At 43.9% G+C, this 23,553-nt stretch overlaps 1 protein-coding gene across 3 annotated transcripts in view; it reads right to left on the bottom strand.

The window, feature by feature from the left end:
- IL1RAP (interleukin 1 receptor accessory protein) overlaps nucleotides 1-23,553 on the bottom strand; it is a 379,294-nt gene that overhangs the window by 157,432 nt on the left and 198,309 nt on the right. The window lies entirely within an intron of this gene.

Here is a 23,553-nt window from a genome sequence, read left to right as displayed (position 1 = left end):
ATCACTCTACCCCAAGCCGGCGCAGTTAAACAAATATTTTGGTTGTTAAAAAATAAATACAAGTTTTTTTGCCCAATTATGTTTGGTTTATTGTGTCTTTCGCCACCGGCAACACACACCGTGCGCCAAATAAGAAACTTCGCCACACACTATTTTTTGGCCACATCATATCTCCAGTAGTTAGCAAATAAAAGACTGCAGCTTTGTGTGTCTTTAGTATAGAGATATGAGGTTGGCCAAAAAATTAATTCATGTATTATCTCCATAATCTCTTCCTTCTGCTTAGTCTGTCACTAGTGTTGCAGTCTTAAGAGAAAATGGCGGAAACACAATGCAGAACTATACTCAACAGGTCAGGTGTCCAAAAACTCATTAGTTAGGACACCTGACCTGGTGAGTAGAGAACTGCCTTGTATAACCTCCATTTTCTCTTCTGTGTACTGTTGTGAATTCCGTTCTGGAGCTCCCTCCTGTGGTTGCTAATGGTATTTTTGTGAGTTCTGCCCTTGGGCTCCCTCTGGTGGTTTCGAGTGGAACTGCTGCTCCGTTAGGTAGCTGTAGCAGCTGCCATCACTGATCGCCTTGCCTGGGTTTGTTATTTAAACCTGCTCTGGGCTTTAGTTCATGCCGGCTGTCAATGTCTTAGGTTGGATTTGGTTCTCTCCTTGGATTTCTCATATGGCCTGTCCTTGTCAGCAAAAGATAAGTTCTGCTAGTTCTTGTTTGTCCATTTGCTTTGGACATTATTGCTTTGCAAATATGTCTCTTTTTGTCCAGCTTGTCACTATGTCTTATTCAGGCTAGCTGGAAGCTCTGGGAAGCAGATTTGCCTCTCCACACCGTGAGTCGGTGTGGAGTTCATTTTTGTAAACTCTGCGTGGATTTTTGTAGTTTTTAATACTGACCGCACAGTATCCTTTTCTCTCTGTCTATCAAGTTTAGTATTCGCCTCCTTTGCTGAAAACTGATTTCATTTCTGTGTATGTCATTTCCCTCTCCACTCACAGTCAATATTCGTGGGGGGCTATCTTTCCTTTTGGGGTTTTCTCTGAGGCAAGATAGCTTTCTATTTCCTTCTTTAGGGGTAGTTAATTCTTAGGCTGTGAAGAGGTGTCTAAGGAGAGTCAGGAACATCCCACGGCTATTACTAGTGTTGTTGTTAGGATTAGGGATTGCGGTCAGTAGAGATGCCACCTCCTCAGAGCTCGTCCCATGTTGCGTTTTAGCCACCAGGTCATATCGGGGTGGCCTCTTAACCACCAGGTCATAACAGTACAGCTGGCCAACAATGTGTTAAATGCATCTCAAAAGAGGGAAAAGAAAGTTCTGAGTCATTTTTTTTTCCTTTGTAGCTTGTTTTGTCTTTTTTTTCCCCTTAATCTCTGGGTGGTTCAGGATTTTGGTGCTGATATGGAGGTTCAGGGTCTGTCCTTGCGCGTGGATCAACTCGCTGCAAGGGTACAGAGTATCCAAGATTATGTTGTCCAGACTCCGGTATTAGAGCCTAGAATTCCTATTCCTGATTTATTTTCTAGGGATAGATCTAAATTTCTGAACTTTAAAAATAATTGCCGATTGTTTTTTGCTCTGAGACCCCGTTCCTCTGGTGACCCCATTCAGCAGGTGAAGATTGTTATTTCTTTGCTGCGTGGCGACCCGCAGGACTGGGCATTCTCCCTTGAGCCAGGAAATCCTGCATTGCTCAATGTTTATGCATTTTTTCAAGCGCTCGGATTGCTGTATGACGAGCCTAATTCTGTGGATCAGGCAGAAAAAACTTTGCTGGCTCTGTGTCAGGGTCAGGAAGCAGCAGAAGTATACTGCAAGAAATTTAGAAAGTGGTCTGTGCTCACAAAATGGAATGAGTATGCCCTGGCAGCGATTTTCAGAAAGGGTCTTTCTGAAGCCCTTAAAGATGTTATGGTGGGGTTTCCCACGCCTGCTGGTCTGAATGAGTCAATGTCTTTGGCCATTCAGATTGATCGGCGCCTGCGTGAGCAAGGTTGTGCACCATATGGCAGTGTCCTCTGAGCAGAGTCCTGAGCCTATGCAATGTGATACGATTTTGACTAGAGCAGAAAGGCAGAAATTCAGACGTCAGAATGGCCTGTGTTTTTACTGTGGTGATTCTGCTCATGCTATTTCTGATTGCCCTAAGCGTACTAAGAGGGTCCCTAGGTCTGTTACCATTAGTACTGTACAGACTAAATTTCTTTTGTCTGTTACCCTGATTTGCTCATTGTCGTCCTTTTCTGTTATGACATTTGTGGATTCTGGCGCTGCCCTGAACTTAATGGACTTAGAATTTGCCAAGCGCTGTGGTTTTTCCTTGGAGCCTTTGCGGAGTCCTATTCCCTTAAGGGGGATTGATGCTACGCCATTGGCCAAGAATAAACCTCAGTACTGGACACAGTTGACCATGTACATGGCTCCAGCACATCAGGAAAATATTCGCTTTTTGGTGTTGCATAATTTGCATGATGTTGTTGTGCTGGGTTTACCATGGTTACAGGTACATAATCCAGTGCTGGATTGGAGATCTATGTCTGTAACTGGTTGGGGCTGTCAGGGGATACATGGTGATATTCCTTTGATGTCCATTTCCTCGTCCCCTTCTTCTGATGTTCCTGAGTTTTTGTCGGATTTCCAGGATATATTTGATGAGCCCAAGTCCAGTTCCCTGCCTCCTCATAGGGACTGCGATTGTGCCATTAATTTGATTCCTGGCTGTAAGTTCCCTAAGGGCCGACTTTTCAATCTGTCTGTGCCAGAGCATGCCGCTATGCGGAGTTATGTAAAGGAGTCCTTGGAGAAGGGGCATATTCACCCGTCTTCGTCACCATTGGGAGCGGGATTTTTTTTTGTTGCCAAGAAGGATGGTTCCTTGAGACCCTGTATAGATTATCGCCTTCTCAATAAGATCACGGTCAAATTCCAGTACCCTTTACCTTTGCTTTCTGATTTGTTTGCTCGGATTAAGGGTGCCAGTTGGTTTACTAAAATCGACCTTCGAGGGGCGTATAATCTCGTGCGTATTAAACAAGGTGATGAATGGAAAACAGCATTTAATACGCCCGAAGGCCATTTTGAATATCTTGTGATGCCATTCGGGCTCTCTAGTGCTCCATCTGTATTTCAGTCCTTTATGCATGATATCTTCCGGAATTATCTGGATAAATTCATGATTGTGAATTTGGATGATATTTTGGTTTTTTCCGATGATTGGGAGTCTCATGTGAAGCAGGTTAGGATGGTATTTCAGGTCCTTCGTGCTAATGCGTTGTTTGTGAAAGGGTCTAAGTGCCTCTTTGGAGTACAGAAAGTTTCTTTTTTGGGTTTCATTTTTTCTCCCTCGACTATTGAAATGGACCCTGTTAAAGTCCAGGCCATTCATGATTGGACTCAACCCACATCTGTAAAGAGCCTTCAAAAATTTTTGGGCTTTGCTAATTTTTATCGCCGCTTTATTGCTAATTTTTCTAGTGTGGTAAAGCCTCTAACCGATTTGGCGCTGATGTGATGAATTGGTCCTCTGCGGCTGTTGAGGCCTTTCAGGAGCTTAAATGTCGTTTTACTTCTGCCCCTGTGTTGCATCAGCCAGATGTTTCTCTCCCTTTTCAGGTTGAGGTTGATGCTTCTGAGATTGGGGCAGGGGCCATTTTGTCTCAGAGAAATTCTGATGGCTCTTTGATGAAACCATGTGCTTTCTTCTCCAGAAAGTTTTCGCCTGCTGAGCGTAATTATGATGTCGGCAATCGGGAGTTGTTGGCTATGAAGTGGGCATTTGAGGAGTGGTGACATTGGCTTGAGGGAGCCAAGCATCGCGTGGTGGTCTTGACTGATCATAAAAATTTGATTTACCTCGAGTCTGCTAAGCGGTTGAATCCTAGACAAGCTCGGTGGTCTCTGTTTTTCTCCCGTTTTGATTTTGTGGTCTCGTATATTCCGGGATCTAAGAATGTGAAGGCTGATGCCCTTTCTAGGAGTTTTTTGCCTGATTCTCCGGGAGTTCTTGAGCCGGCTGGGATTCTCAAGGAGGGGGTGATTCTTTCTGCTATCTCCCCTGATTTGTGGCGGGTACTTCAGGAGTTTCAGGCTGATAAACCTGACCGCTGTCCAGTGGGGAAACGGTTTGTTCCTGATAGATGGACTAGCAGGGTAATTTCTGAGGTTCATTGTTCGGTGTTGGCTGGTCACCCTGGGATTTTCGGTACCAGAGATTTGGTGGCTAGGTCCTTTTGGTGGCCTTCCTTGTCGCGGGATGTGCGTTCGTTTGTGCAGTCCTGTGGAACCTGTGCTCGGGCTAAGCCTTGCTGTTCCCATGCTAGTGGGTTGCTTTTGCCTTTGCCTATTCCTGAGAGGCCCTGGACGCATATTTCCATGGATTTTATTTCTGATCTTCCTGTTTCTCAGAAGATGTCTGTCATCTGGGTGGTTTGTGACCGGTTTTCTAAGATGGTCCATTTGGTACCTTTGCCTAAGTTGCCTTCCTCCTCTGATTTGGTTCCATTATTTTTTCAGCATGTGGTTCGTTTGCATGGTATTCCGGAGAATATTGTGTCTGACAGAGGTTCCCAGTTCGTTTCTAGCTTTTGGCGGTCCTTTTGTGCTAGAATGGGCATTGATTTGTCTTTTTCTTCAGCATTCCATCCTCAGACAAATGGCCAAACGGAGCGAACCAATCAGACCTTGGAAACCTATTTGAGATGCTTAGTGTCTGCTGATCAGGATGATTGGGTGACCTTTTTGCCGTTGGCCGAGTTTGCCCTTAATAATCGGGCCAGTTCTGCTACCTTTCGCCTTTCTTTTGTAACTTTGGTTTTCATCCTCGTTTTTCTTCAGGGCAGCTTGAGCCTTCTGACTGTCCTGGTGTGGATTCTGTGGTGGTCAGGTTGCAGCAAATTTGGACTCATGTGGTGGACAATTTGACGTTGTCTCAGGAAAAGGCTCAACGTTTTGCTAACCGTCGTCGGTGTGTTGGTCCCCGGCTTCGTGTGGGGGATTTGGTCTGGTTGTCTTCTCGTCATGTTCCTATGAAGGTTTCTTCCCCTAAGTTCAAGCCTCGCTTTATTGGGCCTTATAAGATTTCTGAAATTATCAATCCGGTGTCTTTTCGTTTGGCCCTTCCAGCTTCTTTTTCCATTCATAATGTGTTCCATAGATCCTTGTTGCGGAGATATGTGGTACCTATGGTTCCCTCCGTTGATCCTCCTGCTCCGGTGTTGGTTGAGGGGGAATTGGAATATGTGGTGGAGAAGATTTTGGATTCTCGTTTTTCGAGACGGAAGCTTCAGTATCTGGTCAAGTGGAAGGGTTATGGCCAGGAGGATAATTCTTGGGTTGTTGCCTCCGATGTTCATGCTGCCGATTTGGTTCGTGCTTTCCATTTGGCTCGTCCTGATCGGCCTGGGAGCTCTGGTGAGGGTTCGGTGACCCCTCCTCAAGGGGGGGGGTACTGTTGTGAATTCCGTTCTGGAGCTCCCTCCTGTGGTTGCTAATGGTATTTTTGTGAGTTCTGCCCTTGGGCTCCCTCTGGTGGTTTCGAGTGGAACTGCTGCTCCGTTAGGTAGCTGTAGCAGCTGCCATCACTGATCGCCTTGCCTGGGTTTGTTATTTAAACCTGCTCTGGGCTTTAGTTCATGCCGGCTGTCAATGTCTTAGGTTGGATCTGGTTCTCTCCTTGGATTTCTCATATGGCCTGTCCTTGTCAGCAAAAGATAAGTTCTGCTAGTTCTTGTTTGTCCATTTGCTTTGGACATTATTGCTTTGCAAATATGTCTCTTTTTGTCCAGCTTGTCACTATGTCTTATTCAGGCTAGCTGGAAGCTCTGGGAAGCAGATTTGCCTCTCCACACCGTGAGTCGGTGTGGAGTTCATTTTTGTAAACTCTGCGTGGATTTTTGTAGTTTTTAATACTGACCGCACAGTATCCTTTTCTCTCTGTCTATCAAGTTTAGTATTCGCCTCCTTTGCTGAAAACTGATTTCATTTCTGTGTATGTCATTTCCCTCTCCACTCACAGTCAATATTCGTGGGGGGCTATCTTTCCTTTTGGGGTTTTCTCTGAGGCAAGATAGCTTTCTATTTCCTTCTTTAGGGGTAGTTAATTCTTAGGCTGTGAAGAGGTGTCTAGGGAGAGTCAGGAACATCCCACGGCTATTACTAGTGTTGTTGTTAGGATTAGGGATTGCGGTCAGTAGAGATACCACCACCTCAGAGCTCGTCCCATGTTGCGTTTTAGCCACCAGGTCATATCGGTGTGGCCTCTTAACCACCTGGTCATAACAGTGTACGTAATCTATTCCACACAAAGTGAAGGGACGATGGTGGCCAGACACGGCATATCTATGCTCACCTGCACAGGTGTCAGAAATAGCGAATTCATGAGGCTGTTATATGTGCATCATGAATTCATTATTTCTGACACCTGACTTGATGAGTATAGATCTCTTTAGTATGACAGTCATTGTCTCTTAAGTCTGTGTCCAATAGATACTGCAGAACAGAATCAGGACACAATGACGTCAACAAGCTTACCACTAAAGCAACATGGCTGCCGTCACACTAGCAGTATGTGGTCAGTGTTTTATATCAGTATTTGTAAGCCAAAACAAGGAGTGGAACAATTAGAGGTAAATTATAATATTAACATAATAACTAGCACCTCTGCCTTTATCACCCACTCCTGGTTTTGGATTACAAATACTGATATTAAATACAGACCAAATACTGCTAGTTTTAGGACAGTCTTGGTTTGTAGAGGAAATACATAGGAGACACGGTCAACACAACCAAAAATAAAGTTTATTAATGAGAAATATTATTAACATTTAAGAAAATTACTTGTACAGATAAAATTACAACAGGACATTTACACAACATTGTCCTGCCATGACACACGTCCAATATCAGAATCAAAAAAGGCAGCAAATTGGTCCCGCATGTAACCAACTTCAGCAGTTGACCGCAGCGGGTGATGCTGGTAATCGAGCAGTGGGTGTGCAACTGGTTCATCCAGTTCAATGTTGGGCCGCTCCTTAGCCATAATGTAATTGTGCAGAACCACACAGGCTTTGACCACCTCGTCAACTGTCTCCATTTTTAGATTTATGGCTGATGCAAGAATGCGCCATTTTGAGACTAGAATCCCAAAGGTATACTCTACAGTTCTTCGTGCCCTGGTCAGTCTGTAGTTAAAGATCCTTTTAGTGTGGTTGAAGTCACAACTGGAATATGGCTTCAGTAGGTTTTCACACATCTGAAAGGCCTCATCCCCAACCATAACAAATGGCATCGGTGGACCTTGACTGTTGGGGAGCGGTTGTGGCCGTGGAAAATTAAAATTTTTGCCATACACACGGCGGCCCATATCAGAGTTCTTAAAAGTCTGGGAATCGTTGCCACGGCCAAAAGCTCCAATGTCCACGGCGATGAAGCGACAGTCCGCATCGGCTATTGCCATGAGCACAACAGAAAAATATTTTTTGTAATTGAAGTACTCCGATCCTGTTCTGGCTGGTTTGATAATGTGAATGTGCTTTCCATCAACCGCTCCCAAAAAGTTTGGGAAATCACACACACTCCAGAATTTTTCAGCAATTTCAAGCCACATGTCCAAGGTGGGTAGGGGTATAAACTCATCCCGGAGTACATTCCACAAAGCCCGGCAGGTGTCCGCAACTGTTCCAGACAGGGTAGATATTCCAAGCCGGTATTGGAAGTGGAGGGATGATAAACTCTCTCCGGTTGCAAGAAATCTGTAAGAAAAACAAACACAAAAAAAATTACAATCTATTCTATTTATGGTGTGGTTACGCTAAAGACAGAAAGGAAAATACCCAAAAAATACATGTCAGAAAACCCAAAATTTGGACTGTTTTAGATTTGGGACGTACCTTAATGTAAGCAGCAGACGTTCCTTGGGTGGAATCACTCTACGGAGCTGGGTGCCCTGTCTCCGTATGGCTCCTTGGACACGAGCAAGCAAATCCCGGAACGAGTCTTGCGACATCCTTGTATATTCATGGAATTTCTCCGGGTTGACATTAAGCTCGCCATACAGCGTGTGATAGGCTCCACGGCTCTCATGTAGTTCGATAATGGGGTGTCTCCAAAAACGCCTACGCTGTCTCCTTCTCCATCTTTCGTGATTTCTGTCTTGCTCCCAAGCAAACGCACAGGCAAGAAACAGCTTGATGCTTAAATCCAGGTTGAAATAAAAGCTCTCCATGCGAAGATCCATTCTGACACAGCATACAGGATCAAAATCTGAAGATTTCAGCTGTTCAAGGGTCTATATATTTAGATCCCATAATACAAGCCCTCGGTCGTCCCATTGGCGGTTTCTGGTTATCTAGATTTTTCTCCTGTAAAATTTGTCACCATGCGCACCAAAAACGCAAACGCAGGAAAGAACGCATAGAAAAGCGTGCAAACGCTGCGTTTTTTTAACCGCATGCGTTCCCGCATGCGTCTAAAAAACGCCGCATTTGTACGTGTTTCCATGCATTTTTTCCTGAACTTGCGGATTAAACGCTGCGGATTCGAACGCTAATGTGAAACTAGCCTTAGTAAATCTGGCGCCTCATACTCTAGTGAGCCCTTTATTAAGACTGGAGTGCACAACATGGATCTTAGGGAATCGGCTCCTGTCATGGGGATACCGTGACAGAGTGCGGTCAGAGGATTGCAGAATCTGGAGACACATACATTTGTGGTAGTTAGAACAGCTTCACTGTCCTACTAGCAGCTCTAGCCTTCTTTACCCTGGTGCTGCAAGGGTTAAACTGCTAAGTTGGATCCTGGAGTTGTATCAGCTATTCTGAGTTCCTTACTCCTGGCAGGGTTAAGAATCCTCCTCCTTGCTTCTGACCTTGCCAGGGACAGTATACCACTTTTTGGAGTTGATGGAGTGTTCAATCGCCTGCTACAAACTCTGGAACTGTATTCAGGAGATTTCTGCATGGATTTTGTTTGTGTGTTTTTCCTTATCCTCTTCCCATTTGGTTTTTACCTTCTACTTGTTTCCATTCGGATGTTTGGTGCTTTTGTATGATTGCAGATTATGATTATCCCGGTCAGTCTACCCGTCTGTCTGCTTTGTGTTATCACATACGCCTCTGTCCCAAACTTCTCTAGGTGCGGAAGGAAACATGTTTAATTAGGAAGGTAGCAAGGTACGAGACCTCGGCAACTCTACCATCAGGGGTAATCCGAGGGGACAGGGATAGCCTTGGGTTCCCCTAGCTCAAGGGACAGAATAGGAGCAGATTGTCCCTTACAATCCTACTGTCTTATATGAACAGAAAATTGCTGTTATGAGTAAGTATGCCTTAATAAATGAACACATACTGCATAAACACTATGGAGACAAAAATATAGGACATTATCACCTACAAGACCTTTTATGACATCTAAATTCATATGAATTAATACTGAAGTAGTCTCTCCTTAGCAGCTATAACAGCTTCCACTCTTCTACGAACACTTTCTATAAGATTTGGGAGGGTGCCTGAGGGAATTTTGGACCAACTAGCCAGAAGAGCATTGGCCTTCAAGACACTGATGATGGACGACAGGGCGTGCCTTACATTGTCCATTATGGTTAGTCCCAAAGGTGTTCGATTAACGTCAGGGCTCTGTGCGAGGAAGTCAAGTTTTCCCCACCAAACTGAGCCAATCATGTCTTTGCGGATCTTGCTTTGTGCAATGAGGAACAGTCATGCTGGAACAGAAAATGGCCTTCCCTAAACTGTTCCCACAAAGCTGTAAGCATACTTATCCGAAATGTGTTGGTATGTATACACTTGGACTAAAACTGAAAACACAACACCAAAGTTTAGAGTTGGCACAATACAGTCAGGTAGATAACCTTCACTTGGCAGGTACCAACCCAGACTCGTCTGTTAAAGTGCCAAACCTAGAAAAGTGACAACAGTCCACTGAACAGGTTTCCCCTGCTCCAAAATGTCATGCCACGCTATTCACCACTCTACACAACATTTGGCATTGTGCTTGGTGATGTAACGCTTCCATACAAATACTAAACCTTTAAAACCAATGCTAGGAAGCTCCCGGCACACAGCTTTTGTTAATTGTTAATTACAGAGGAGGCTTTTAATTCTGCAGATATATGAAGCATGCAAAGTGTTGGGTAATTTTATGCGCTACACGCCTCTGCACCCCGCTCTGTAACTTGTGTCTGCCGCTTCATGGCTGTTGTTGTAGTTTCTAAATTCTTCCACTTTTTACTACCACTTACAATTGATAATGAAATATCTAGGACAGAAGAAATTTCACTCATTGACTTGTTACAACTGTGATGTCCTTACAGGAAAAAGCTCAAATTCAGCAAGCTGTTTAGAACAACCCATTCTTCCACAAATGCTTGGAAGGACAGACTGTATTGCTAACTGCCTGTTTTTTTTTACATCTGCGTCAATGGAACAGAATGAAAAACCTGAATTCAATGACTAAGACATGTGTTCCTATAATTTTGTCCATGGAGTGTATCTAATGGTACTGTATACATAGAGTTAAGTCATTTAGCAAATTACAGAGAGAACTGCATTCAGTCTGCACTATTAAAATTGCACTGCTTGTTACTATTTATGCCATGCTGCACATCCAATAACTTTAACATTTCTCAGCAATCATAAGCACCCAGATGGCAATGTGCCAGCACCTTGACCTAATTTCAAGCAATCACCTGGTTCTTGACCATCTGTTGTCAATGATCTGGCACATTACCCTCTAGAATCCGAGTGCAAGCAGGTTCCTTTTGAGCACAATGTACCAAATGCACCATATCAGCCAATTGGCTGCTAAATTCATTAGCACTGCAGTAAAGGAGTTCATTACTTTCCAGTAGGGTGAGAGTTAATGAGCAGAAGTTGTTTTGCAGTAGTAGCTAAGGGAAGACTAATCTCACTTTGGAGCAGCACGAAGTGCAATGACAAAGAAAAAAAGTTAATAAAACTACGACATAATAAATTCTTTATGGTGAAAACGTTAATATTCTTTCAAGTAATTCATTTTTAAACGCACATGGAACATAATAGGGTGTTCAGGTCTTGGATCTGATGCAATCTTGATGCAGGGATGATGATGACCAGTACATGGGTACATGTCAGCATGTCAAAAGTGTAATATTTTTGCTCTTATTTTCTTCTTGCTCCTCCACGGAGTATTCTGATTAAAGAGATTGGTCACTACTTTATTATTGACGGCCTATCCTTAGGTTGTATACAGGGGTATTATTGTATTAGGCTCATGGGAATATTGTGTTTTATACCCTGTGGCTCATACCAATGCATGACTACTTGGCGTTCTTCTCCCTGCACTATACTAACCTTACTGTGCCTGGGTGGGGTTCAGGCTATGTGCACACGTTCAGGTTTTTCGCGTTTTTTGCAATAAAAATGCATAAAAAACGCATACGGTACATATGCATCCTATCATTTAGAATGCATTCTGCAATTTTTGTGCACATGCATCGCGGTAAAAAAAAAGCAGCAGCATGTTCATTAATTTTGCGGATTTTTTGCATTTTTCCCGCTATTTGGGGTATGTGCACACGTTCAAGATTTTTTGCAGAAATTTCCTGACAAAAACCGGACATTTCTGCCAGAAATGCGCATGCGTTTTTTTCGCGTTTTTTCCCAATGCATTAAATAGTGGGAAAAACGCAAAAATCCGCAAAATTAATGAACATGCTGCATTTTTTACCGCAATGCATTTTTTTCGCGGGAAAAAATGCATCATGTGCACAATAACTGCAGAATGCATTCTAAATGATAGGATGCATATGTATGCGGTTTTTATCGCGAAAAAAACGCGAAAAAACCTGAACGTGTGCACATATCCTTAATGCATTGGGAAAAAACGCATAAAAAACGCCAAAAAAACGCATGCGGATTTCTGGCAGAAATGTCCGGTTTTTGTCAGGAAATTTCTGCAAAAAATCCTGAACGTGTGCACATACCCTCACTGTTGTTTTGCACCATCATTCTGAATGTTTTCCCTGGACCCTTTAGTATACCAATAATGCTGACACTTTTCTGTAATGAGGGTTTATGGTATACTAGATGGTGGCCCAATTCTAACGCATAAGGTATTCTAGAAAATGCATGCCCACGTAGTATATTGCCCAGCCACGTAGTATATTGCCCAGTTACGTAGTATACAGCATAGAGCCACGTAGTATATTGCCCAGTGACGTAGTATATTGCACAGCCACGTAGTATATTGCCCAGTGACGTAGTATATTGCCCAGTGACGTAGTATATTGCCCAGTGACGTAGTATGTAGCCCAGTGACGTAGTATGTTGCCCAGTTATGTATATTGCCCAGTTACGTGGTATATTGCCCAGTTACGTAGTATATTGCCCAGTTACGTAGTATATTGCCCAGTTACGTAGTATGCAGCACAGAGCCACGTAGTATATTGCCCAGTTACGTAGTATATTGCCCAGTGACGTAGTATATTGCACAGCCAAGTAGTATGTTGGCCAGTTACGTAGTATATTGCCCAGTGACGTAGTATATTGCCCAGTGACGTAGTATATTGCCCAATGACTTAGTGTATTGCCCAGCCACGTAGTATATTGCCCAGTGACGTAGTATATTGCCCAGTGACGTAGTATATTGCCCAGTTACGTAGTATATTGCCCAGTTACGTAGTATACAGCACAGAGCCACGTAGTATATTGCCCAGCTACATAGTATATTGCCCAGTGACGTAGTATATTGCCCAGTGACGTAGTATATTGCCCAGTGACGTAGTATATTGCCCAATTACGTAGTATATTGCCCAGTTACGTGGTATATTGCCCAGTTACGTAGTATATTGCCCAGTTACGTAGTATACAGCACAGAGCCACGTAGTATATTGCCCAGTTACGTAGTATACAGCACAGAGCCACGTAGTATATTGCCCAGCTACATAGTATATTGCCCAGTTACGTAGTATATTGCCCAGTGACGTAGTATATTGCCCAGCCACGTAGTATATTGCCCAGTTACGTAGTATATTGCCCAGTTACGTGGTATATTGCCCAGTTACGTAGTATATTGCCCAGTTACGTAGTATACAGCACAGAGCCACGTAGTATATTGCCAAGTTACGTAGTATATTGCCCAGTGAAGTAGTATATTGCACAGCCAAGTAGTATGTTGGCCAGTTACGTAGTATATTGCCCAGTGACGTAGTATATTGCCCAGTGACTTAGTGTATTGCCCAGCCATGTAGTATATTGCCCAGCCATGTAGTATATTGCCCAGCCACGTAGTATATTGCCCAGTGACGTAGTATATTGCCCAGTGACGTAGTATATTGCCCAGTGACGTAGTATATTGCCCAGTTACGTAGTGTATTGCCCAGTTACGTAGTATACAGCACAGAGCCACGTAGTATATTGCCCAGTTACGTAGTATATTGCCCAGTGACATAGTATATTGCCCAGCCACGTAGTATATTGCCCAGTTACGCAGTATATTGCCCAGTGACGTAGTATATTGCCCAGTGACTTAGTGTATTGCCCAGCCACGTAGTATATTGCCCAGCCACGTAGTATATTGCCCAGTGACGTAGTATATTGCCCAGCGACGTAGTATACAGCAGAGCCACGTAGTATATTGCACAGCGACGTAGTATACAGCAAAGAGCCACGTAGTATATTGCCCAGCCACGTAGTATATTGCCCAGCCACGTAGTATATTACCCAGTGACGTAGTATACAGCACAGAGCCACGTAGTATATTGCCCAGTGACGTAGTATACAGCACAGAGCCACGTAGTATATTGCCCAGTGATGTAGTATACAGCACAGAGCCACGTTGTATATAGCACAGAGCCACGTGGTATATTTCCCAGCCACGTATGTCACAGGTTAAAAAATAAACATATACTCACCTTCCGAGGGGCCCCTTGTAGTTCTGTCGTCTGTGTTTGGTTCAGGCGGCAGCTTCCGGTCCGAGGGTGTGATGACGTCGCGGTCACATGACTGTGACGTCATGGCAGGTCATTCTCGCGCAAGCGCGCAGGGCCTGCGATGACGTCGCGGTCACATGACCGCGACGTCACATGACCGTGACGTCACATGACCGTGACGTCACGGCAGGTCCTTCTCGCGCAGGGCCTGCGATGACGTTGTGGTCACATGACTGTGACATCATGGCAGGTCCTTCTCGCGCAGGCGCGCAGGGCCTGTGATGACGTCGCGGTCACATGACCGTGACGTCATGGCAGGTCCTTGTCGCACACCAACCTTAGCACAGGAACCTGCCGCTTGCATGAACCGGTCACCGGAGCGTCAGAAAGGCGTCAGAAGGTGAGTATATAATGATTTGTTTGATTGTTTTTTATTATTTTTAACATTAGATGTTTTTACTATTGAGGCTGCATAGGCAGCCTCAATAGAAAAAACTTGGTCACACAGGGTTAATAGCAGCGGTAACGGAGTGAGTTACCCGTGGCATAACGCGGTCCATTACCGCTGGCATTAACCCTGTGTTTGCCGTGCCTGCGAGGAGTATGGAGCGGCGCCGGGCAGTGACAGCAGGGGAGTAGGGAGGGACTAATCGGTCTGTGCCCGTTGCTGATTGGTCGCGGCAGCCATGACAGGCAGCTGGCGAGACCAATCAGCGAATGAATATAGGTGACGGAAGTTGCCGACAGAAGTACCCCTTAGACAATTATATATATAGAAGTTACCTTTAGACTACTATCTAAGATGCTGCTATTACATGTTTTGCTGTTTTATTGATGCACAGGCATTTACATAAAGAGATCCTGTCAGACCTGTCTAATGTCGCCTTCTATACCCAATATACCAACTGAAGATTTATGGTGTATTTTCCGTGAAGCTAATCTCATTTAAGCTGATATCTGTCTCCATGACCTCAGCTACAGGTATATCTTTTTTGCTATGTACTCCCTGGTATTACGTGGTACTCTGGTGTCTCCTTCTCCCCCTTTTTGGTCCTTTTTGGAAGTTGTGTGCTTTTAGATAATTCTCTAAAAGATTGTAACTTCTTACCCGAGACACACCTGATTTCTTTTTTTCTTTTTGGCTTATATACAGTGCTTTGCGAAAGTATTCGGCTCCCTGGAACTTTTCAACCTTTTCCCACATATCATGCTTCAAACATAAAGGTACCAAATGTAAATTTTAGGTTTAGAATCAACAACAAAAGGAACACAATTGTGAAGTTGAACGAAATTTATTGGTTATTTAAAATTGTTGTGAAAATTCAAAAACTGAAAAGTGGGGCGTGCAATATTATTTGGCCCCTTTAACTTAATTCTTTGTTGCACCACCTTTTGCTGTGATTACAGCTGTAAGTCGCTTGGGGTATGTCTCTATCAGTTTTGTGCATCGAGAGACTGAAATTCTAGCCCATTCTTCCTTGGCAAGCAGCTCGAGCTCAGTGAGGTTTGATGGAGATCGCTTGTGAACAGCAGTTTTCAGCTCTTTCCACAGATTCTCGATTGGATTGAGGTCTGGACTTTGACTTGGCCATTCTAATACCTAGATACGGGTAGGACCCGTGGAAGCGCAGCAGCGCGAAACGGCCGTCAACTGTCACAATTCCCATTCTCCCTTGCAATTCTTCCGTTGCAATAAAGGACTATTTTTAGGATGGTGAGTGCTCTCAGTTTTCTTCTTTCAATCGAATTGTCCTGCATACTTTTCTCAGATTGAGCACCCGATCACTTTTGGGGCGTTTATGGCACGTGGCTGTGGTGAGTGAGGCGCAGTGAACCCTTGTTGCAGTGGTGCGGATTCTTTGCTCTTTTTTTATTGTGGTTGAGCTGTGATCTGTGACTACACCTGAGCTACAGTGCCTGCAGGTACACTGCGGTAGTCTCGACACACGCGTCCCATTTTTTCATTGGTTCAAGCTGATGTTCCTTCCATCCTCTTGCATCTCTGCCTCCTCTCATTAGTTACTGTATAAACTACAAATCTATCAGCGGATCACCATGAAGTCAAGTCACACTGTATTTATTTCTTATACAACATGAGCAACGCAATTATAAAAATGCAGATTATTAAAGCACCATGGTCAAAACGATAATTATCAAGTAACTGCCACCCATACACTGTACTGATGCAAATAAGTCTTGAGGGTCTCTTTAACAGCACTACAGTTAGACCAATTGATTAGAATAATTATTTTCCAATTATAAAACTAAATTATTTCACCAAGTTGTCAAGGCAATGGATGCACATCACTCCTATCTCCAAGTGGCCTCTATCTAATTCTGCTAATGTAAAGCCAATTTAATGGGAAGCCAATTAATCTAAGTAGGGTTTTGAAATGTGGGAAGAAAATACAGTCAATTGGGACCACCTAATGATTCTGATGAAACAGGGACTTCATGAGAATCATCAGCATGTGAACATGACCCTAATGTTATATATTTCAATACAATGCACATAATTCTTCAGAGCATTATCAGTTGCTAAATCTTATCCCCTCTAAGTACCCAGAAGTGTATTCCAGACAAGGCACATGCTGCAAAAAGGTACAAAATAGCATGTACTGTATGCAGAGTAATCTGGATAATAGCAGTGAAATTGATGCCCTAATTACTTGCCTAAAGGCATTCTAAGTGGTCGGCAGCTCCGTGATACTAAAGCAAGACAACCTTTTTATATATTGAAGCTGTAATTCAGCTGATTGCACCCAGTTTTGGTAATTCCACAATTGAAAATGAGCAGCTGTAACTAGGGAAAAAGGCACCTAAATATACTGTACATCTGAATGGTCTTTCCAAGATCGCATGGACAGAGCCGTTATACTGCTATGTACATAAATCCTTAAAATGTTAAGAAAAGAACAAAATTAAGGTCACAACATTTAAAGGCTGTAACCTTTAATCAAAGGGAATCTGTCAGCAGGATTTTACCCCCCAAAGTATTTATACGCACATGTATCTCTTTTACAGTCCAGCAACACATTTACATTGTCAGTCCGTTCTTCCGTTACTGAGAAATTAGTGTTTGATTTGTTTTTCAAATGAGGCTGTAGATCTGGAGCATCTGTCACTCCAGCTCTATTCCCCACCCAGTGCCACCTCTCCTGCTTGATTGAAAGCCTCTATACTGTGTGACTGCAGGCAAAGAACCTGTCTAACAAGCAGGGGAGGCGGAGAAGGGTGGGGAATAGAGGTGGAGTGACCAAGGCTTCAGATCTACAGCCTCATTTGTATAAGAAGTCAAACACAGATTTCTCAGTCAAGGAGGAGCATCAAGACAAGCAGGAGAGGCGCAGAAGAGTGGGGAATAGAGGTGGAGTGACCAAGGCTTCAGATCTACAGCTTCATTTGTATACTAAGTCAAACGCAGATTTCTCAGTCAAGGAGGAGCGTCAGACAAGCAAGAGAGGCGGAGAAGGGTGGGGAATAGAGGAGGAGTGACCAAGGCTTCAGATCTACAGCCTCATTTGTAAACTAAGTCAAACGCAGATTTCTCAGTCAAGGAGAAGCGTCAGACAAGCAGGAGAGACGGAGAAGGGTGGGGAATAGAGGTGGAGTGACCAAGGCTTCAGATCTACAGCCTCATTTGTATACTAAGTCAAACTTTTATTTGTGATTGATGGAGGAGCAGATTGTTTATGTAAAGGTATTTCCGGACTAGCTTTTGAAAGAGATACGTGTGCATATGAAAAGTTTTGGAGATAAAATCATGCTGACAGATTCCTTTTAAGATTACTTGCAAAGTGGTTTCAATTTTTTTTTCTTTAGATTCATTGGAATAAAACACATCTTGCAATGGTGAACATAGTCTTCAACCCTCTCCCAACCAGGAAATTGTTAGTTTTTTTTTTTTTGCCTTCTTCTTTAAAAAGCCATAACTTTTTTGATTTTTCCATCCCCATAGGCATATGAGAGCTTGCTTTTTTTGAGTGGTTTTGAATGACACCATTAAATTTACAATTCAATGCACTGGAAAATGGGGGAAAATTCTAAGAGCAGTAAAATTTCACAGAAAAGCAATTATGAAAATGTTTTGGGGGTTTTGTTTATTACGGCATCTATATATATATATATATATATATATATATACATATAGCATAGTAATTACTCGCTAATCCCGCCCTCTGCACAGTAGCTCCACCCCCACCACATCACCACACACAATCCCGCCCCCCACCCCATTACCACACACAATCCCGCCCCCACCACATCACCACACACAATCCGCACCCCATTACCACACACAATCCCGCCCCCCACCCCATTACCACACACAATTCCTCCCCCCACATTACCACACACAATCCGCACCCCATTACCACACACAATCCCGCCCCCCACCCCACTACCACACACAATTCCTCCCCCCACATTGCCACACACAATCCGCACCCCATTACCACACACAATCCCGCCCCCCACCCCATTACCACACACAATCCCGCCCCCCACCACATTACCACACACAATCTGCACCACATCACCACACACAACCCCACCCCCCCATTACCACACACAATCCCACCCCCACCACATTACCACACACAATCCCGCCCCCCACCAAATCACCACACATAATCCCGCCCTCCCACCACATCACCACACATAGTCCCGCCCTTCCACCACATCACACATAATCCCGCCCTCCCACCACATCACCACACATAATCCCGCCCTTCCACCACATCACCACACATAATCCCGCCCCACCACCACATCACACATAATCCCGCCCCCACCACATCACCACACATAATCCCGCCCCCACATCACCACACATAATCCCGCCCTCCCACCACATCACCACATAATCCCGCCCCCCACATAATCACACATAATCCCGCCCCGCACATCACCACACATAATCCCGCCCTCCCACCACATCACCACACATAATCCCGCCCTCCCACCACATCACCACACACAATCCCGCCCCACCACCACATTACCACACATAATCTCGCCCCCCACATCACCACACATAATCCCGCCCCCCACTACATCACCACACATAATCCCGCCCCACCACCACACGTAATCCCGCCCCACCACATTACCACATGTAATCCCGCCCCCCCACCACATCACCACACATAATCCCGCCCCACCACATCCCCACACGTAATCCCGCCCCCCACATCACTCACATAATCCCGCCCCCCACCACATTACCACAGATAATCCCGCACCCCATATCACCACACATAATCCCGCCCTCCCACCACATCACCACACATAATCCCACCCCCCACCACATTGCCACAGATAATCCCGCCCCCACCACATTACTACACATAATCCCGCCCCCCACCACATTACCACAATTATTGTTATAAACTTCATTTTAAGTTAATTTACCACCTGCATAAGCGCTATTGAATGTTGTCATCATTTACTTTAGTTTAATCACCAGCAGCGTTAATTAGATAGCAATGAGCGTGCCGAGCGTTAGCTGGCTGGAAACAGCTAGTTCATTATATAGGTAAAATGACCTAGAAATATGGTTTTCCAGGTCAGTACAACTACCGCAATGCCAAGCTACTTGTACTTTTTTATATATGTAGTGAACATTTTTTGGGAAAATTGTAGGAAAAAGTCACTTTGTCACCATTTTTTAGTGGACCCGTAATGTTTTCATCTTTTGGTTGATGGAGCTATATTTTTAGCTTCCTGATGTCATGTTTTTACTCACACCATTTTGCGACATTCATATTTTTTTGTTATGTTGCCGCAACTGAAAAACTGTCATTCTAGCCGTTCAATATATTTCTCATTATTCCATTTGCCAATCGGGTTAATTAATTTTACATTTTGATAAATCACTTTTATGAATGCAGTGATCCCAAATATGTTTATTCTTTTAGTTATTGCATTTTATAGTGCCCTTATAGGACTTGAACCTGTGATAATTTATTATTACTTATTTATTCTATATACAAGAATACCGTAGTATTACAGTATATAGTAAAAATTATGGTGTCCTATGAAGAGCAGCTACCAGCTGGGTTTTATGGGAGCACCATCATGGAAGGCGCAGGAATCTTAAACAGATCTTGCTATTATGGCAACTCATCGGCACTCCACTATCACATCACATGGGAAGCCATTGGGTTCTTAGAATGGCACCATCTTCTAGTTGCGCACTAAATGCCGCAGTCAGAGATAGACAGCGACATTTAACAGGTTAACAGCTCAGGAGCTCAGCCCACCAGCTGCTGTTAGAGGCAACTCACTTCTGAATATGGGTATGTCAACATTCCATCTTTTCAGGCGAGTACGCCCCATAGCCCTCCTGAAAAAGCACGTCATACTCACTAAAAGACATCAACAAATGCGCAGCACTGTAAAAATGACTCTGTATAGATGTTCAGTCGTTTGACCTTCTTTTAACCGCTCCAGATTTCCAAAGACTTGAAGCAATGAAAACAAGTGACCTGACCATTCCATACATGACTTCTGCTTTATATAACAAGGTAATAGAAAACACTATTGGCGAAAATGACGACAAAATCTTGGCAAAAGAAAAAAAAAACATTGAAAAGCCAAATGAAAAAAAAAAAAAAAGCTTTGGGATGAAACACTGTGTCCTGAAAGCATCTTCATAGATGCTATTGTGCAGGCGCGGCCAGCGCCATTTTGAGGAAGAAATGTTTTTTTTCCCCCTCAAGAAATTTATGTCACTAAATAAAATGAATATATGGATGTTATAGATCCGATCATGCTATAGCACAGGCGCCGCAGCCTTCAAGACGATCATTTTGTTTTTTCCAAATGATAAGATTTACAGCATGTAAAATATGGGGGAAGATCACTGAGGGATCAGCGACCGGTCAGAAGCCATACAGATGAATACCTAGTCAGAGCACCATGTCAAGCTTTTCCTCACATGGAATTGGGGTGAGGAAAAAAAAGAATATATATATAAATATATATATAAACAGCGTGACCCCAAAGGGGTCCGCCATAAATTTATCCCATGACAATCCCCGACTCTGCTACATCCGGAGGTAGTGCTGAGAAGTGACATCAGTAATGTGACCGCTCAGCATGACCACTGGAGCACAATGGCATTAGCGTGTGAATCTGGCTGCTGCAACGAGCACTGATGACAGTAAAGGTTACATAGACCCCTGTGAGCTGAACTTAATAGGCTGGGAAGCTTTATGGATATTGGCCTTGGATCGCTTCCCCCCAGGGCTGTGGGGTACTCGGTACCGGGTCCTTCGGTTCATAGGGGGATATCACAGTGGCTGACGCTGTCCGTGGCCATGGGACGTCCGTGTAGAAGGGAAAGGTCTTTAAAAGGGGAAATGTTTGTGACGCCACCTGTGGTATTCGGTCAGGGTGACCGACGCTGCTTTAGGGGTCCGCTGGGGTGATGTTATGGCAGCTAGATGGTATACCTTCCCACAGGTGAAGTGTATCCCCAGGGCTTCCCGGTGTGTAGATGGTGAATGGTGTGAGGCGCAGTGAAGAACGAGGACACAAGGTTGCAGTCTCTTTACCTTTACTGAAGACTTCAGCGTCCACAGTCCAGGGCACCAGATCACAGGGCATGCAGAGTCCGGCCGGTTTGGAGGCAAATGCAGAGTCCCCTTATCCAGGTGGAAATCAGTAGCCTTCCCTTTCGCTGCGGTGGTGTAGTCCCTTACTGCCTATGGCTTCACATAAGGGTCTCACAGATGCGATGTTTCGCTCTCTCTGTCCCCCATATAGGATAGGACAATACCCCTATGACTGGTGACTTGAGCCTGTTTATAGGGTCTCTTAGATAACCCGGCTCTGTAGTTATCACCGTGCCTCCTGGGTGTAGGTGCGGACAGGTAACTTGCAATTAGCTGTCCTGCCGGTCTCTGAAATAAGGCATAGAGGTCCTTACTCCCTCGGTGTTCCGGCTACCGGGATGTTGCGTCTCAGAAGGAGACAGCTTCAGCAGGGCTGGTCCCCTTCTGGTATCCTCTCCTTTGCTGTGACTCCCTTCACACTCACTGCAATACAGTTCTGCCTTTCAATGTCTTTTTCTGGGAGCTGCAGCTCTGAGGGCACGCACAGCTCCTTTAACCCTCCATCCTCCTCAGACTCTGGTCTGGAACTAACTAACTTTCCCTACAGACTACCAGTTATATATATATATATATATATATATATAGGGTCAGGAGCTCCCCCTGGTGGTCTGGAGTGTGAAATGTGTTACATGTTTGTGATACCTGGATGCAGTTATCCTTCTTTGCCTCGAAACGTAGTATCACTCTCCCCAAGAGGAAAGCAATACCACTGCTACGACCAGGACCCTGGGGCACCGCAGCCTCTTCCCAGAATAACACAAGTCCCCAGCTGTCTGCTTTCCCTCAGCTGGGTATTAAAAATAAGGGGGACCCCACATCATTTTTATTTTATTTCTTTATTAGCTAAATACATATACAGTAAGCTACACATGCACTTCACTAATTATACAGCTCACTGACATTGCTCACAGTTTCTTGCTATTATCTATCCATATCTATCCATATCTGTATTAACCCCTTAGTGACCGGGCCACATTTTTTAAAAATCTGGTCAGTGTCCCTTTATGTGGTAATAACTCTGGAATGCTTCAACAAATCCCAATGATTTTGAGACTGTTTTTTCGTGGCACATTGTAATTTATGATAACGGCAAATTTAGGTCAATAAGTTTTGTGTTTATTTATAAAAAATATCTGAAATTTGACAAAAATGTTATTTTACTTTGTTAGCCTTTTAGAAGGTTTAAAATTGTAGCAGTAATGTTTCATGTTTTTCAAGGAAATTTACAAAGCTTTCATTTTTGAAGGATCTATCCAGGTTTTAAGTGACTTTGGGGTTCTATATATTGAAAAACATCCAAAAGTGATACCATTTTTAAAACAGCAACCCTTCTGTCCGGTACTTTATTAAGCCTTCAGGTGCTGTTCAGGAATGAATACAAAGTGGCATGACAGGAATGAAAATGTGTATTTTTACCACCTAAATGTTGCTAACTTCTGAACAGGTTGTTACAGACGTCAGACTAAGGCCATTATTTGGCTGTGAATTGCCATGGCAAATATCAGGACCACACAATCATGATCTCAGTGTTCCGATGGGGTTAAAGAAGAAGCCCCCACACTCTGTTAATCATTTATATGATGTAGTCACTATTGACAGCAGCATCTAAGGGGTTAAACAGATAAGGATGGAGCCAATATTGATCTTGGCTGATACAGCATGTTGTTAGCTATAGTGTACAGCTGACAGCTGCTGGATTGTCACCTGTATGGGGATGCTATTCCCTTGTTTTATTACATCAAAAACTAGATTAAAATGACAGAATTACTGTATGTAAAAGCTGTTGTTAAAAACTCATTCCATACGGATTTCCTATGAATGTCATACAGATGGTGAGAAAAAATACGCATGACACTCGCAGACTTTTCTGGCTGAGATTCTCAGCTTCTTTATATACACAGATGTGGGTGAACTCTAAGGATAAGGCTGCCGTCACACTAGCAGTATTTGGTCAGTATTTTACATCAGTATTTGTAAGCCAAAACCAGGAAAAGTATAATAGAA

Source organism: Ranitomeya variabilis, chromosome 2 (genome assembly GCF_051348905.1).
Source record: "Ranitomeya variabilis isolate aRanVar5 chromosome 2, aRanVar5.hap1, whole genome shotgun sequence".
In the NCBI taxonomy this organism is placed as follows: Eukaryota; Metazoa; Chordata; class Amphibia; order Anura; family Dendrobatidae; genus Ranitomeya; species Ranitomeya variabilis.
This window is presented reverse-complemented; position numbering and strand designations above follow the sequence as displayed.